The 16,046-nt window shown below is 32.8% G+C and overlaps 1 long non-coding RNA gene across 1 annotated transcript; it reads left to right on the forward strand.

Moving 5' to 3' along the window:
- The first annotated feature begins 13,293 nt into the window (after positions 1-13,293).
- On the forward strand, positions 13,294-16,046 carry LOC139503722 (uncharacterized). Its single transcript, XR_011659176.1, has 2 exons — positions 13,294-13,374; positions 14,171-16,046. It is a non-coding gene; the product is annotated as an uncharacterized lncRNA (long non-coding RNA).

Raw genomic sequence — 16,046 nt, forward strand, 5'->3', positions numbered from 1 at the left:
AATATATTGATACTGTTACAATCAATCTTCTTCTACTGGAACCTTTATTATGAGATAAAATATTGTAATGGCACAAATGCCATGCCAAGTTTATTATAGTATTGTTCCAGTTTATACATACATCAATTCAGGAATATGCATTAAATCATTGATTTCCTTGATAGTGGATTGCTGCTCACAAGGAAGCTATAAAACCAAGAGTTCCAAATGGTGAAAACTTCAAGTTGAAGTCATCCCTTTGTAAATTTTACAGACGCCATCACGAGTTGGTAATTGAATAACTGTTTCACAGATAATATCGGATATCCCTTCCCTTTTCACGAATGTGACCAACCAAATTAGACAATTTACCGAATTTGTAAAAACATATGCAACACGACGGGTGCCACATGTGGAGCAGGATCTCATTACCCTTCAAGAGCATCTGAGATTGCCCCCGGTTTTTGGTGGGGTTCGTGGTGCTTAGTCATTAGTTATCTATCTTGTGTCTTCTGTACATTTATTTGTCTGTTTGTCTTTTTAATTTTTAGCCATGGCGTTGTCAGTTCATTTTCAATCTACGAGTTTGACTGTCCATCTTGTATCTTTCGCCCCTCTTTTAGTTTATAATTAATTGGTGAACGGTTAAACGTCAATTGCAAATATTGAGAAAGTAGTCGGATAGACGTATTGAAATAATGTATTGTGCATAAATCTTTTCAAAAAGACTAGTGTTGTAAACGGTTAACCGGTAAACCGGTTAACCGTCGGAAGGACCGAATATAGAATGCAAAAAAAAACTAACTGGTTAACCGGACTTCTTTTTAATTTTAAAAATTTTGATATAAATGTATATTGAAATCTCTAAATAACTTCGTTTTATTCAAAAATATCGTCGTGGCAATTAATTTGGCAGATCAATTGTTCAGTTTATTGATTGCTTTTGTTAATCAAAGAAAATTGAAATTAATTAGATTTCAGACTAGAGACGCCAAAATGCGTCCTTTTGCGCCACAACATTTTTACTCCAATCCTACGTTTGCGCCACCGGTTTTAACATGGTATCATTTGCGCAAAAAAAAACCATACGGTTGCGCCAATTGGAAGAAAAATTACTTCCCTCCTCCTTTATTCGGATTTGGAACCGGCAGTTTACACGTGAATCTGAATGTGCAACCTCCTTCGTGTACGGTTTTGTCATATACTTTAAACGAAATGGGAACTAAGAATATGATATGAAAATAAACGTGAATGTAACAAATGTATACTTGACGGTACGAGTAACATGCTTCATCCTTTCAAATTGAAACACTCCACATTATTGTTTTGAGACATCAAGAGAAAATGAAAGAATCGTCGGTTTCAGACACTTTTAATTCGACGAGATCAAGAAGGTTTTTCCTTTTTCAATTTGAATTTATTACAAGCACCATGGTAGATACGGTGTATAGGATTATTAAAGTCAAACTTCGCCAGAAATACCCAAAGGCAAGCCTTATAATGCCAAAAGACAAACTTCAATTCATCGTATTATAATAACGTACATTTTAAGTTATCTAAATAAGGCATTCAAACATCAACTTAAACTACTGGTTAACCGGTTAATCGGTCGAACGACTATTCGAGTAACCGGTTAGTCAAAACTGTACGATTTGACAACATATCACAATCTTTTTTTTTCCGATCTTTTTCTTCCTGCAGTTCAAAGCTGTTGACTTGTGATTTTGCGATAATTGAGACATACAGGAAGTTATCTAAGGGACTGTTTATTTCCAGATTTGAATAAAGAGTTATTTTTTGTTATGTCGAATATTTTAGAAATGGCATATCATTGTTGTTCTTGTCCTCATTTACACACATGGCTAATTGTAAGATACTTTATTTTTGAGAATTAAGTATATCTGACTTGTCCTTTTAAATCCATTTACTCCATTGATTGTACATGTTGAATGTTGAATGTTATAAAAGAGTTGAAGTAATCATGTTCTAATCGATGGTTTCACTCAATGGTTTATCAAAAATGAGGTGAAAAATATTATAGTAATTTGAATTCTGATACGCTTCCGTTCTTTAACTAATGCATTACGTGCAAAGTTTTTTGTGTTCATTTGAACGCAAAACAGAAGGCAAACACATTTACAATTCACTATATGTGAACAACTTGTTGACGAGTCATTAAGGTTTGCATATCTGCATAATTACTCAAAGGGAATGTGTAATCCTGTATAATCCTGTAAAAGTGTCTGTCGCTAAAATAAAATCCATGTTATCGCTATTCAAATTAACTATTTACTCAATATTTTGAGATATGATTGTTCAATACCCACTTTATAATTGTATAGTTTTAATACATATTTACAAAATGACTTGCAGAATTATATTGTTATGTAAAAAGCCATTTACGGAGGCTGTTTATCTGTTATTAATAAAACAAGTAATAGTATTTTTTCATTTTTTTATAGGCAGATCTCAAGACATTTGATTTTCTATAAAAGTCTAACATTGTCTAATGCGCCCTGTTTTTCTTATAATGAGAATTTAAGACATTTGAAAATAGTAAGTACAATGATTCGACGTGGTCCTTGTCACAAGTTGTTGTGTGGAGTACCAGAACAAAGGTTAATTTAAAAAAAGTCTAACTCATGCATAGCTTTCCGTTTCACATTTTACTCTGTGTATAAAGCTGGCTTCGAGGTTGAATCAGTAGTACGCCTGTCTATAAACGCTAACTGTCGACAGTCACGTAACAGTTCTATATTCAAGTTTGCTTTTTATGTTTATTGGATTTCTTTCCTAATATTCAGTCAAAAGAGTTCATGAATACTTTAGAAAAATGTATACCTTTTTTAATCAAACGATCAATTTTTGAAAACAGAACTTTAATAAAAATTACAAGGTTTAAAAACATTGAAAAGGACACATTTTTTAAAATGTTTATTGACGTGTTTTAAGTATGTCAAATTCTAAATATTTCTATTTTAATTGCTTGCCACAAAGTGAGCAAATATCTTAAAGTAACCTGAATTCTCCAAATAACAAAAAAACAGTATTTTACTGGTATGACATAAGACTATAAACATGATAAATGACTAGGTTCAATATTAAGGTCAGGTTATGCAAACATGTGATACTTTTAACAAATATTTGATATGTCAGTTACTATCAGTAGATTAACACAGTTAATGGACAACAACAGTATTGATATAATTATCAATATTTCTATACGTTCAATGATGCAAATTTATAGCACGACTCCTTACAAACAAAATCTAAGCAATAAAGGCTATCGGGTGTCTCTCTGTGACACCAAATCAGAATTTCCACAGCATAAAATTACTTGCAACAATCAAACGATGAGCACTGAATTTTTGGTCTTCTTTTCAAAGTCACATGTCCATTCTTTAGTTAATGTTTGTGATGTGGATTTGAAATACGACCGTGTTAATGAAGAACTCCAATCAGGCTGTATCGGTTAATTCTATGTTTCAAAATTTTTAAATATTTTCTTGATTTTTGTTTTTTTTATGTCGTTTCCACAAAATGTACTACAATAAACTAAGACAGGGTAAATAATTGAGATGTTACCATCATGTAGTATTGCAGTGAATCATATTATATTTGGAAGATCCATGTAATAGAAAGCAGTTAAATATCTTAAATAATTTTGCTATCTTTATTTGTCTTACTTAAAGGCAAGATCAACAAGCATCATGTGAGCATAAACAGTAAAGTTTAAAGGTATGAAGATGATAAAGATGCTATCTTTATTTGTCTTACTTACAGGCAAGATCAACAAGCATCATGTGAGCATAAACAGTAAAGTTTAAAGGTATGAAGATGATAAAGATGCTATCTTTATTTGTCTTACTTAAAGGCAAGATCAACAAGCATCATGTGAGCATAAACAGTAAAGTTTAAAGGTATGAAGATGATAAAGATGCGATCTGTATTTGTCCTAATGATCTTTTCCACACTATGAACGAGTGAACTTTTATGTTAAATCAATAAACAGAAGTGTGCATTGGTAGTAAAGTTTAAATGTATGAAGATTATAAAGATGCACAACAACTAAAACTCATACAATGATACATTCAGGAAAGAACTTAAAAAACAATAGTTCTTAATTTCATAATAAATTATATCTGTTTTTCAAATGTTTGAATAAAATCAGATTTTCAAAACCTTCCTGTCAACAAAGACAAAACTACGCGCAAAATCACACTCACAAAAAAAAGAGTACAAAAAGTTTGACGGTGTTGTTAATTAGACATCAAAATCACTGGTGTTTCATCATGCAATTTTTATTTCAGCATCTACAGTAAAGAATCTTAGAATTATTTTAACATGTTTAAATTGAACCACAAGGTTACTCAGGAGATTCACCCTAAGTGTCTGAATCTTTGTCAGAATATCAACGCGTACATTTTTACTTCATGCAAACTATGCACGCATGTTTTGTAGAAATATATACCGTATATTATTGAAATACAGGTGTTAATTATTCGTCTTTTGATTAAATAATACACGCGTATAAACTAAGATGATACGCGTATCTTTTCACTTGTTGATATGGTTTGCTCTTCACGATACGAGCTGTGACCTTTACCTAGCACATTCGTTCATACTATTATTGTTAAGGAAAGTTGGGCCGACAACTAACTATTGTTGATGTATTACATTGAATGATTGAAAATAAGATAAAATATTGAAGAATCTTTACCAAACAAAAAGGGGGTCCATTTTGCCGCTGTATCCTATACGTAAGTTTGACTTTAGTTCATATTCATAAAGGGCTATAAGGGGCAAAATTGCCCTCAATTTCGAGAATTTTTCAAATTCTACTTATTCGTATGTGTATGGCTTTCTTTTTCCATTAGACATATTCATTTTATGACAAAAATGTTTTTTTGTAGTTATGACGTCATAATGCCGTATTTTGACAACACTTCACGTGCATATTTGTTGGCTTTTCACAATTTTTTACTCATTTTCATTCAACTTTTTTTACGAAAAAACTACCAGCGCATTCTTGCCCCCACGAAATATTTTGTCAGAGCAATAATACCAACAAAATCATCTCATGTTGAAATATTTCAGTAGGGTAAAGCTGCGCTCTAACTGAATTTTAATTAAAAACTTGCTCAAAAACCGGCAGCAAAGTTCCAAAATTGTTCGTCCATTTTTCATATGTACCGTTATTGGACTAAGGTTGACCAGGAACAGTTGCATGAGTTGTATTTTTTTAACATATTATTTGTCAATGGTTGATAACAATAAAGTTTCATTATAGAAATTAAATTATAAAGTGTTATTCTTCATATTAAAGTATAACATAGCCTCTCAAGTACAGCCTATCCCTTGTCGTCTATATTTATTGTAAGTGATTACGGAACTGACACAGAGAATTTTACTGGTTTCTGTTGTTCAGAAGCTTTTTACAGCGGAATAGAAATCAGTGTATCATTCATTAAATACTTGATATTAACAGACAGAATTAAAAAAAAATTCAATATACAACTTTTAAAGACGTAAAAAATTCCACAGCACAGCTGGGGAGTGTTTTTGGTGGAAGAAGACTTCAAGTCTTCTGAAGGCCAATGGTGCCGACTTAAAATCATTGAATCTCTGTATGCCGCATTCGTTTCTGTGTATTGTAATTTCATAACAACTTCTGATTCCTGGCACCGATTTTTACACATGATTAAGCATCTTTTTTTGTTCTTTGGTTGTGAGCCAGAAGAGATCCATTTCTGTTGTTTTTGTTGGTTTTTTTTGCATTGGGAAGATCTTCTGGCTCTCTTCTACCTCTTCCCTTTAAATAGGTGGTTTAGAAGGCAGAGGCACAAAACAAAAATGGCGTTGTTTAGTTAAAATGACAATAATAAATAGAGTGCCTCCCCGTGCTTAAGGTTTATGCTCTTATATTATACTAGATTATGAGGTCTGCTCTATGGTCGGGTTGTTGTCGCTTTGACACATTCCCCATCTCCTTTCTCAATGTTATTATGAATGTAGATATATTAGAATGTGAGCTGTGTTATACATGTTTTTATGGTACGACAGCCTTAGTAGGACATCTCTGTAGGATGATAAGCTAGATGAATATAAGAACTACACTGACAATAACAGTTAAGGGCCAACTATTTGATATTCTAGGGAAGGAATTTTGATTTATTGGTGTTAAACTCTACTTTCAACACTCATGATTTGGCTAGTGGTCAGTTTAAATCATTAGATAAGGAATAAAGAAGGAAAAAGGGTATTATTGATCATTTTAATATGTCACTAAACATGCCTATTTTTCAACTCTTGGCAGGCAACCATATTCATATACGAAATACTCCTGTCCCACCCCAACAGGAGTTATAAAATATCAGATGGTTTTCTCTTATTTAACACAACTTTAAATTGATGCTTATTTTTAACGCACAGTGACACATATTTCTTGCATATTCAGGAAACACGAGATTAAACGTCAGATATATATAATATAAAAACGAAGAGATGTGTTATAATTGATTATATGGCAACTATTCACCGGAGTTCAAATATGAAGTGGATGTAAGCAATTACAGGCAACCGTAAGGCCTTCAATAATGACAAAATCCGATACTGTTAAGCCATTTATTAAAGTCCATGAAAAGTGTGAAACAATTTAAACGAATAAACTAACAATTTAATTATACATAGCAAATCAATTAAAAAAATATCAAAAATGAGTTGAGACAGGAACCAACGACCACTAAACTGCAGGCTCCTGACATGGGACAGGTTCATAAAGAATATGGCAGGGGTTGATATTAAAACAAAGATGGGGTATGATTGCCAATGAGACAATTTCTCACAAGAGACTTAATGACGCAGAAATTAACAGCCATATATCACCATATGCTCTTCAACAATAAGCATAATAAAATTGAGAAAGGACATGGGGAATGTGTCAAAGAGGCAACATTTCACATACTCAGCTATAAAAAGCCCCGAAATCACTAGAAGAAAACTAACAGCCTAATTAATGTACAAAATAATGAACGAAAAACAAGTATGTAAGACAGCAACAAACAATAACCACTGACTTACAGGTTCCTGACTTGGGACAAGCATATAGTTTTTTACATACATAATTTGGCGGGGATAAACATGTAAGCTGCGGATCTCAACCACCCCCTAACCTAGTACAGTGGTTTAACAGTTTGTGAGCGCTCAACAATATAAAAACAACCTGCACAAATCAGTTGCATTTAGATTAACGGTACGAGACAAACACAAAATAAAAACCAGCAAACTAGAATTAAGACAATAGAGTATTTAACTAAGAGTATTTGCAATTACTGGTAATGTGTTCTAAACTAGTTGCAACTTGTACTGAGATAAATCTTGTTCTCCCAGATTGAAGTATCATTCAGTACACAACCAACTGGTCCAAGGACACAGTTATCTTCCTTTGGTTTTCGTTGTCTATAGTCCCTAGTGTAAACAGTGTATAACTTGCATGTTTTATTTGATACACTTTCCCAATTTATTTCTTGGTATTAAATGCATGAAATATTAAGTAGGGGATGTAATTACATCTTAAAAAAATAATTGGGTGCTGAATCTTTATGTTAAGTAGTGATTTGGTCCAGTTCAAAAAGGTCAAATTCTATCACGTCTGAAGCTGTCAAACTGAATTTTACATTCCCTTAACACAGAATTGTCAATATTTTGAGTTAGAGCTGGTAGAAGATTTCTATAATTTTGATATTTTTTGTCTCACTGGTAGTACACTACACTGTAAAAATCTTTTTGAAAAAGAGCAGGTGCGATTGTTTAAATTTGAATTTATTGTCTAAAAAAAAATGCACTACAAAATAACTGTGTTCTCGGGCCAACTGATTTATTTATTAAGAAACGTCTGGTATACCTTGTATACTTACATATATTTCCATATACAGTGAAGGTTGTAGAAAAATGGTAGTCCGAAGGTTTTGACCACCAAAATTGTGCATTAGAAATAATAGTTAGGACCAGAAGATGTTCTTTAAAGAGCACCATAGAAAAAACGATATTTAGAACTTCAAGATATCTTAGCTTTATACAAAAAAATCCTGTTTTTATATTTGTTGTTTTAAATAACATAATCATGATATTGTAAAGACACCTTAACAACAAAAAATAGAAAAATGTGCTAACAATATTTCAGTTTTATTAAGGTTGAGCCGGTAATTGTTGAAATGTATAGTTTATGAAATTGCGATCTTTATTCATATATTATATGTATACTAGTGCGTAATATGTCCAGCCTTCTTGTGTTTTTATCAGCCGAGTACATTAAAATACACACAAACTCATGTTGGTTATTCAAGTTAAAAGAAGAATAAATAAGGCCGTTAGTTTTCTCGTTTGAATTGTTTTACATTGTCATATCGGGGCCTTTTATAGCTGACTATGCGGTATGGACTTTGCTCATTGTTGAAGGCCATTTGGTGACCTATAGTTGTAAATGTCTGTGTTATTTTGGTCTCTTGTGGACAGTTGTCTCAATGGCAATCATACCACATCTTCTTTTTTATACAAACAATAACTGTAGATTTTCTCTGGTGAAAAATTTCTATAATTTGGTCATACATGTACAAAGAACGAATGTTTACTTGTTGTTACCATAGCAACTATTTTACTGATATTACATGGTTAAACTTTATATCAATTTTCTTCTTCATTGTATTAATACAATGGTTCACTGGTAATAATGTATTCACGTTGATTATTTAAGGTGTAATCTATTGTAAAATGTACTGAGTTTTGTAAAGTTCACGTGAAGGTTACATGAATGTTTCACATGTATGCTCTTTTGATGTGAATTTTACGTTAAATATTTGAACTGAATTTTACCTGAGAGGCAAGTGACTGGATAAAAGTTTGCCCTGTAGGACCCATAATAGTGTCTTTTAAAGGAACCTATAATGGATTGCTGGAAAACTAATCACATAACGATGTGCATGTATTGTGTTTTCTTGAAGGACAATCTTTTCAACCTGCCATTTAACTAATATTAAAATTAATATTAAAAATACTATGTACTGAATCAGACTTATCAAATAAAGTCCAGACCAAAGTCGAGAACAGTTCAGTCCTCCTCCTCCTCCTCCTCCTCCTCCTCCTCCTCCTTCTCCTCCTCCTCCTCCTCCTCCTCCTCCTCCTCCTCCTCCTCCTCCTCCTCCTCCTCCTCCTCCTCCTCCTCCTCCTCCTCATCATCATCATCATCATCATCATCATCATCATCATCATCATCATCATTATCATCATTCATCATCATATCCACAATCCACAGTCCACATACATGCAGGTTAAAAATCAATTTCATTTAATGGAATAAAATCTTTATCTACTAATGGCTGAAATAGGAGGTTCATCAGAGTTTTGAGCGAGGATTTCTTCATATGTAGCAGATAATAAAGTCAGGGTTAGAATTCATAGAATAGACAAGGTACAGTGACAAATATTTTATGTATATTTTGAACATGGAGAGGGTGCCCCCTGGCGTATCATTGTCAATTTGCGTAGTTTCATTTGTTACCTTATCTGACATCGGACTCGGACTTCTTTTAAGCAGAGTTTTACTATGCGTATTGTTATGTGTTTCTTTATTATACATTTTTGCGCCTGTCTTAAGTCAAGAGCCTCTGGCCTTTGTTAGTCTTGTATGCTTTGTATGTTTTGGGGGGGGGGGGGGGGTATTGTTTTACCCCTGTCCGTTCATCCTTCCGTCTGTCCTTCTTTCCGTCCCATTATGGGCATATAGTTATTCCACATATATCCTCATACAGTTTGAACCTTAGGAAGTTTTTACTTGACTGTCTGTTTGTACACATGTCGAAGGTGTGCATGTGGTCAGGGTTTTCATTTCTATTAATATTTGCTCTTTTGGGAGATAGTTGAACTTTGTCATTATTGGAGTATATGCTTGAATAAGAGGTGCATATCATTTCCGGGTAACACCTCCCACAGTTTGAGTCCTATGAAGTCTTCATTTTTCTGACTATTTGTACATGTACTGAAAGAGCATACTATGAAGATGTGCATATCGACATGAAATTATTTATGTTCTAGGAGTTAATTTATTTGTCTCAATATACTAATGCAAAATATTTTCTCATCAAAACTCAAAGACAGGAAATTTTGATTTTTGTTTTTATCTTATACAATTTTTACGGTTCTTTAATTTAAAATAATACTTTACATCTGCAGGGGCACAATAATATTTAAAAAAAGTCTAATATTTACTTTTTTATAATACAGTTACTTCAGAGTGGAGTGGGGGGCATCACTTTGTCTAGAATAATTTTATATGTTTTGGAGTTTAGTTTGACGTCCATTTTCACTGGACTAGTACACAATTTTATTTAGGGGTCAGCTGAATCCCGACTCCGGGTGCTGGATTTTCTCACTGCGTTGAAGATCCGGCATTGGTGGCCTTAGTCTGTTCTATGTTCTTTGGTCGGGTTGTTGTCTCTTTGACATTTTGCTCATTTACATTCTCCATTTTATCCATTAGCCTGAGACAAACAAACGATGAAGTAACATTATGTGATCTCGTGTGTTTGATATTAATTATTTGTTGTTTTTTCGTATTTTTCTGCTGAAATTTGAACATGCTGAATAAATAGATAGGTGAGGTGTTTATAACTTCTGAAAGGTTTAAAAGAATATATTGTTATTTTAGAGGAGATATGAATTTGCTGAACGTCTACTTGCTAACACTTCATGCATACATATATAACGGACAGTAATTAAAAGAATGTATTTCAAACAAAATGCTGCAATTTTTGCCGAAAAAAATAGAACCATAAACATAATCCATGAACATTGAGAAAGAAAATGGGGGAGGGAATGTGTCAAAGTGACAAAAACCCGACCATAGAGCAGACAACAACCGAAGACTACCAATGGGTCTTCAATGTAGCGAGAAACTCCCGCACCCGGAGGCGTCCTTCAGCTAGCCCCTTAAAAATATGTATACTAGTACAGTGATAATAGACGTCATACTAAACGAATTATACACAAGAAACTAAAATTAAAAATTATGCAAGACTAACAAAGGCCAGAGGCTCCGGACAGGCGTAAAATTGCGGCGGGGTTAAACATGTTTATGAGATCTCAACTCTCCCCTATACCTCTAGCCAATGTAAAAAAGTAAACGCATAGCAATACGCACATTAAAAATCAGTTCAAGAGAAGACCGAGTCCGATGTCAGAAGATGTAACAAAAGAAAATAACTAAATGACAATAATACATAAAAGAAAATAAATAAAATGACAATAATACTTAAAAGAAAATAAATAAAATGACAATAATACATAAAAGAAAATAAATAAAATGACAATAATACATAAAAGAAAATAAATAAAATGACAATAATACATAAATAACAACAGACTACTAGCAGTTAACTGACATGCCAGCTCCAGATCTCAATTAAACTGATTGAAAGATTATGTCTTCATCATATGAATACCAGGCACAATTCCTCCCGTTAGTGGTTTAGTATCATACTTTCATAAAATATACGAGAAGAACATAACCCGTGTCATGCTAACAACTGTTTTTTTTAAATAAATGTGTTTAGTTCCGATGCGCAGACCCTATAAGTGAATCAATATTAAAACCAAAATATGCAATCTTTAATGACCTGACAACAATATCGTAACTATATCCCTTCTTAATAAGTCTGTTTAAAGGTTTTGTAAGCTTTTGAGGTGAATACTGACATGTTTGTGCTTTGTGAAGAGTATTACCATAATTATAGTTATATAATTTTAATTCCATACTTATTTTATTCATAGTAAGCAGCCATCTTTGTTGGTTAGCTGTTGCACAATTTTATCCAATGGTAAAAGAGACCACACAAAAGGGACAAAATAAGCATTGTTTACAATCAGATTTTTGCATGTGCCTGTAATTCAGTGGTTTTCGTTTGTTGCTATACATATATATATCATTGTTTTACGTCCATAGTTTTGTACATAATAAAGCCTATAAATTTCTCATTTGAATTTATCGTGATTTGTCATATCTAGGCCTCCTTGGCAATTATACTACATCTTCTTGTCTTTATTTTTACTAGTATGCACCCTTGTCCCATATGAATATCGGATACCCAAGATATATCCTAGTGTCGGATTGCTTTCTTTAATCTTTATTATTATTGTCATTGGGATTTTTTTTTCTGACAGGCAATTGTCAAATAATGTCACGAACAAGTCGTTATTTCAATTACAAAAAAATATTGAAAAGATATCCTGACTGAATTACAACTTTGACGGACTGTGCATTATGCCATTACACTTACACAATTGTATATTTATAATTGTGCCTCTGTATCTCCTTATGTCGTAGGAACTACAATCGATCTCAGTTCTGTTATATATAGTGCGATCTACACCATTCGTAAAAATGATCTTAAATGTTAACTTGGCATGCCATACTTGATGAAATGCGGACGTGAAAGAAAGCACTCTTCATGTACGCGTCAATGGAAATTTCATTCCCAAAGATTTCATCATTTAGCATGCGAAGAAGGTTGTACTAAACCAATAACATAACTGAAAGTTTTTTAATGGAAACATTATGATTTCGATATGTGAAAAACTGGGATAAAAACATGAAAATCATGGGCATGAATCGGATGCATTCTTATTGAGGACCGAAGACAATTCAGATCACTGACATTGTTTCTGAGTTAGACATGTTAGAACAACCACATGCTGCATGATAAAAATATTTCAAGTGAAATGCAAATTTTGATTATTACAAAATGTACCCTTAACCATTTCATGGTAAACAGGGACCAAACAATTCGGCATATTCTCATGGCATTACTTTTCACTGAAATTATTTTTCCATTTGAGAACATTTTATTATGAACTGGAAACAAATTAAACTAAAATATGAATATGTGTCCATAATAAATATGAACATGTTATAAGACATTTATTCAATAATTATTGGTACCTCAAAACTGTTTAAAAGAAGAATGTTATAATGTAATGCAAAAAGGGAAGTTATATAGGCCCTGATTTACAATGCATTATGGGAAACACTTGCTAACTACCCAAACTTAATCATATGATTAAAAATTAATCGAATGATTAGTAAATTCAATGATTAAAATTAGTTGAACAACGCAAATTAATCATTGTATTAACTAATCATGCGATTAACATTTGACGATTAATATGATTAGTTTAATCACAAGTTGAACAACAGACCACAGATATTTAAACCATTGCTATAAAGTGTATGTGTCCTACTTGACATTTATACACTTGTCACAGGTAAAATCAATAATCGCAAATAGTGTGAATTTAATCTATGAAGTTACACAATAGCGTAAAGTCCGAGGATTTTATAATCAGGTAAGAAAGGGGGAATGGTACTTAATTAAAAAAAAAATGTCATAGATGTTTGGTTTTAAATGTTTTGTATCAAGTCAAAGTCTCCAATCCTTTCAGCCGACAAAAACAAAACTACTCGCACACTGTACAGTACACACATGTCGAAAGCGTTCAGTTTAATCATAACAAACGTATCGTTGCTTTATCAAGTAAATTCCACATTAGGAAAGCATATTGTTTTGCTAATCAATAAGATATTATTTAACCACTACACAATTACAAGTAGAATGATCATGCATCTATTGTTGCAATATTTATCTTTAGATGTATAAAATGCATTTCCTCGTGTAATGTATAGTATAATTGATCTGGTAACTAATAATACACATGTAAAACAACATCAAATAGTTTGACGTTGATGAGTTGGTATTTGATAGAGTTTGCGTTTTACCACAATATCTTTAAGGCGCTACTGACCATTTCCTGGCACCTTACATGCCTTCGTTCATGATATTCCAATTCAAGTTTAAATCAAGAAAACATGGCAGCATATATTCAAGTGCGTTTGGAATGTCGTTATCATAACATGATTAAATGATCAATACGTCGAGTTAGTGACATGAGGTTGAAATATCAAAAAACAATTACAAACAAAAAATAATTAAAAAAACAGAGAAAAAGGGGTCCCGTCTTTTAGCGCCTCTGTTAATAATATATAGTGAAAATAAAAATCTGGATAGCAATTGGTCTTGAAATCTTGAGTATGATGAATATGACATTAACACCTTTTAAATATTATTTTCATATTTGTCCTTAGGTTGAAAAAGTGGATTGCATATGAAGAAATGTCAAAATGTTAAGGCACTATATTTAACATACAAAAAGATATCAAACTACAGATATGGCCACCGACCAAAGTGTATTACTCTGCGATGTTTGCAAAAAAAGACACCTTAATAAGTCAGCGGAGGAATATTGTCCACAATGTGAAGAGGCTCTGTGTCGTGAATGTAGAGATCATCATAAGTTATCGAATTTGTTAAAATCGCATCAGACAATCACGGTAGACAAGTATAAGAAATTGCCATCCTTCATCAAGCAAATTAGCCAAAACTGTGAGGAGCATGACTGCTTCCTTGAATTTTATTGCAAATCGCATGACGCACTTTGTTGTAAACTTTGTTTGATATCCGGTCATAAGGAATGCAAGGGAACTATTTTCATTGAAGATTTTCTTAAGCCATTAACTGGGCATCAGTCAGCAGCTTTAGATAATATTGAAAAAGTTCTGCAAGATTTGCAAAATAACATTTGTTCCGCTATAAAGGACAGAAATCGTAATTTGACTGAAATACGCGAACAGAAGCGGGTAATTGGAACACAAATTAAAGAAAAGCGTAAAATAATCAATAAACTTTTAGACTATTTAGAAGAAGAATTACTACAAAAGGTATCTACACTTGAAAAGACAAACTGTCGGGAAATTGAAGAAATAATTACGAAATTAGAGGATGAAAAAGTAAAAGTCGACGGAATTCAAAAAGATGTTGAATCTGTTAAAATGTTTGCTTCTTATCTGCAAATCTTCATGGGAACAAAGGCATTCCAGGAAAGCATTTCAACCAATGAAATCAACGTCCAACAATTATATAACAACGGGAGCTTAAACAACGTGACAATGAAATGTACTTTTAATGAAAAGCTAGAGGGGTTTATAAAACACATAAAAACATTTGGTGATGTAGAAATTGATAAAAGTGAAAAACATGTTTCTTTTTTATTTAAAGGGGACAAATCGGCACAAATTTTTAAACCTATGTTAGTGGCAAAATCGATTGAAAATATAAACGTCAGGTTAGGATGTAGGATTAAGATAAACAGCAAAAGTATATCTGGATGTGCAATATCACAAGCTGGAAACATGCTTTTTCTACAAACACACAGCAATAGTATGATGAAATATGCGCCTAATGGTAATTTCATTTCAGAATCAAGTATCAACCCAGAACCAAGCGGCTTTGGGTATGACCTTGCAGTTATTGATTCTAATACGGTAGCTGTATCAAGTGGTGGAAATAACCCTCAACAAATTCACTTGATTGATATGAATAGTACAAACACGAGTCAAGTTTTTCAACTGGGCGACTGGTGTTGCGGTTTAAGCTACAGCAACGATTCATTTATTTGTTGCACGTATCATAATGGCATAAAAATATATGACAGGTCAAACTCTAACGTCCGGATACTTCCAAATTCTCCCAAATCGGCGGATCATACCTACGTTGCCTTAAATGCAAATCACATTTTTCATACCAATTGGCGTGATAATTCTGTTGTATGTTACGATTTCAATGGGCAGATACAATGGAAATATGTCGATTTTACATTGCTTAGAGAACCATATGGCATCACATTAGATACTTATTCGAATGTTTATGTTGCAGGTTGTGACTCGAACAATGTAGTCGTGATATCTCCAGATGGAAAAAAGGCAAAGGAGCTAATTGGAGCTAGTGATAAACTTACAAATCCTCGTGCCTTGTTCTTTCATAAAACAAAACACTTGCTTCTAGTAGCAAACTATAACAATGGCGCCTCGGTGTATGATGTTATGTAAAGCAAAAACATACAATAAACCTTTTTTTCAAATGGAATCACATATGTGTTACTAAATTCAGAATTGAATAAAAGCC

Source organism: Mytilus edulis, chromosome 14 (genome assembly GCF_963676685.1).
Source record: "Mytilus edulis chromosome 14, xbMytEdul2.2, whole genome shotgun sequence".
Classification (NCBI taxonomy): Eukaryota; Metazoa; Mollusca; class Bivalvia; order Mytilida; family Mytilidae; genus Mytilus; species Mytilus edulis.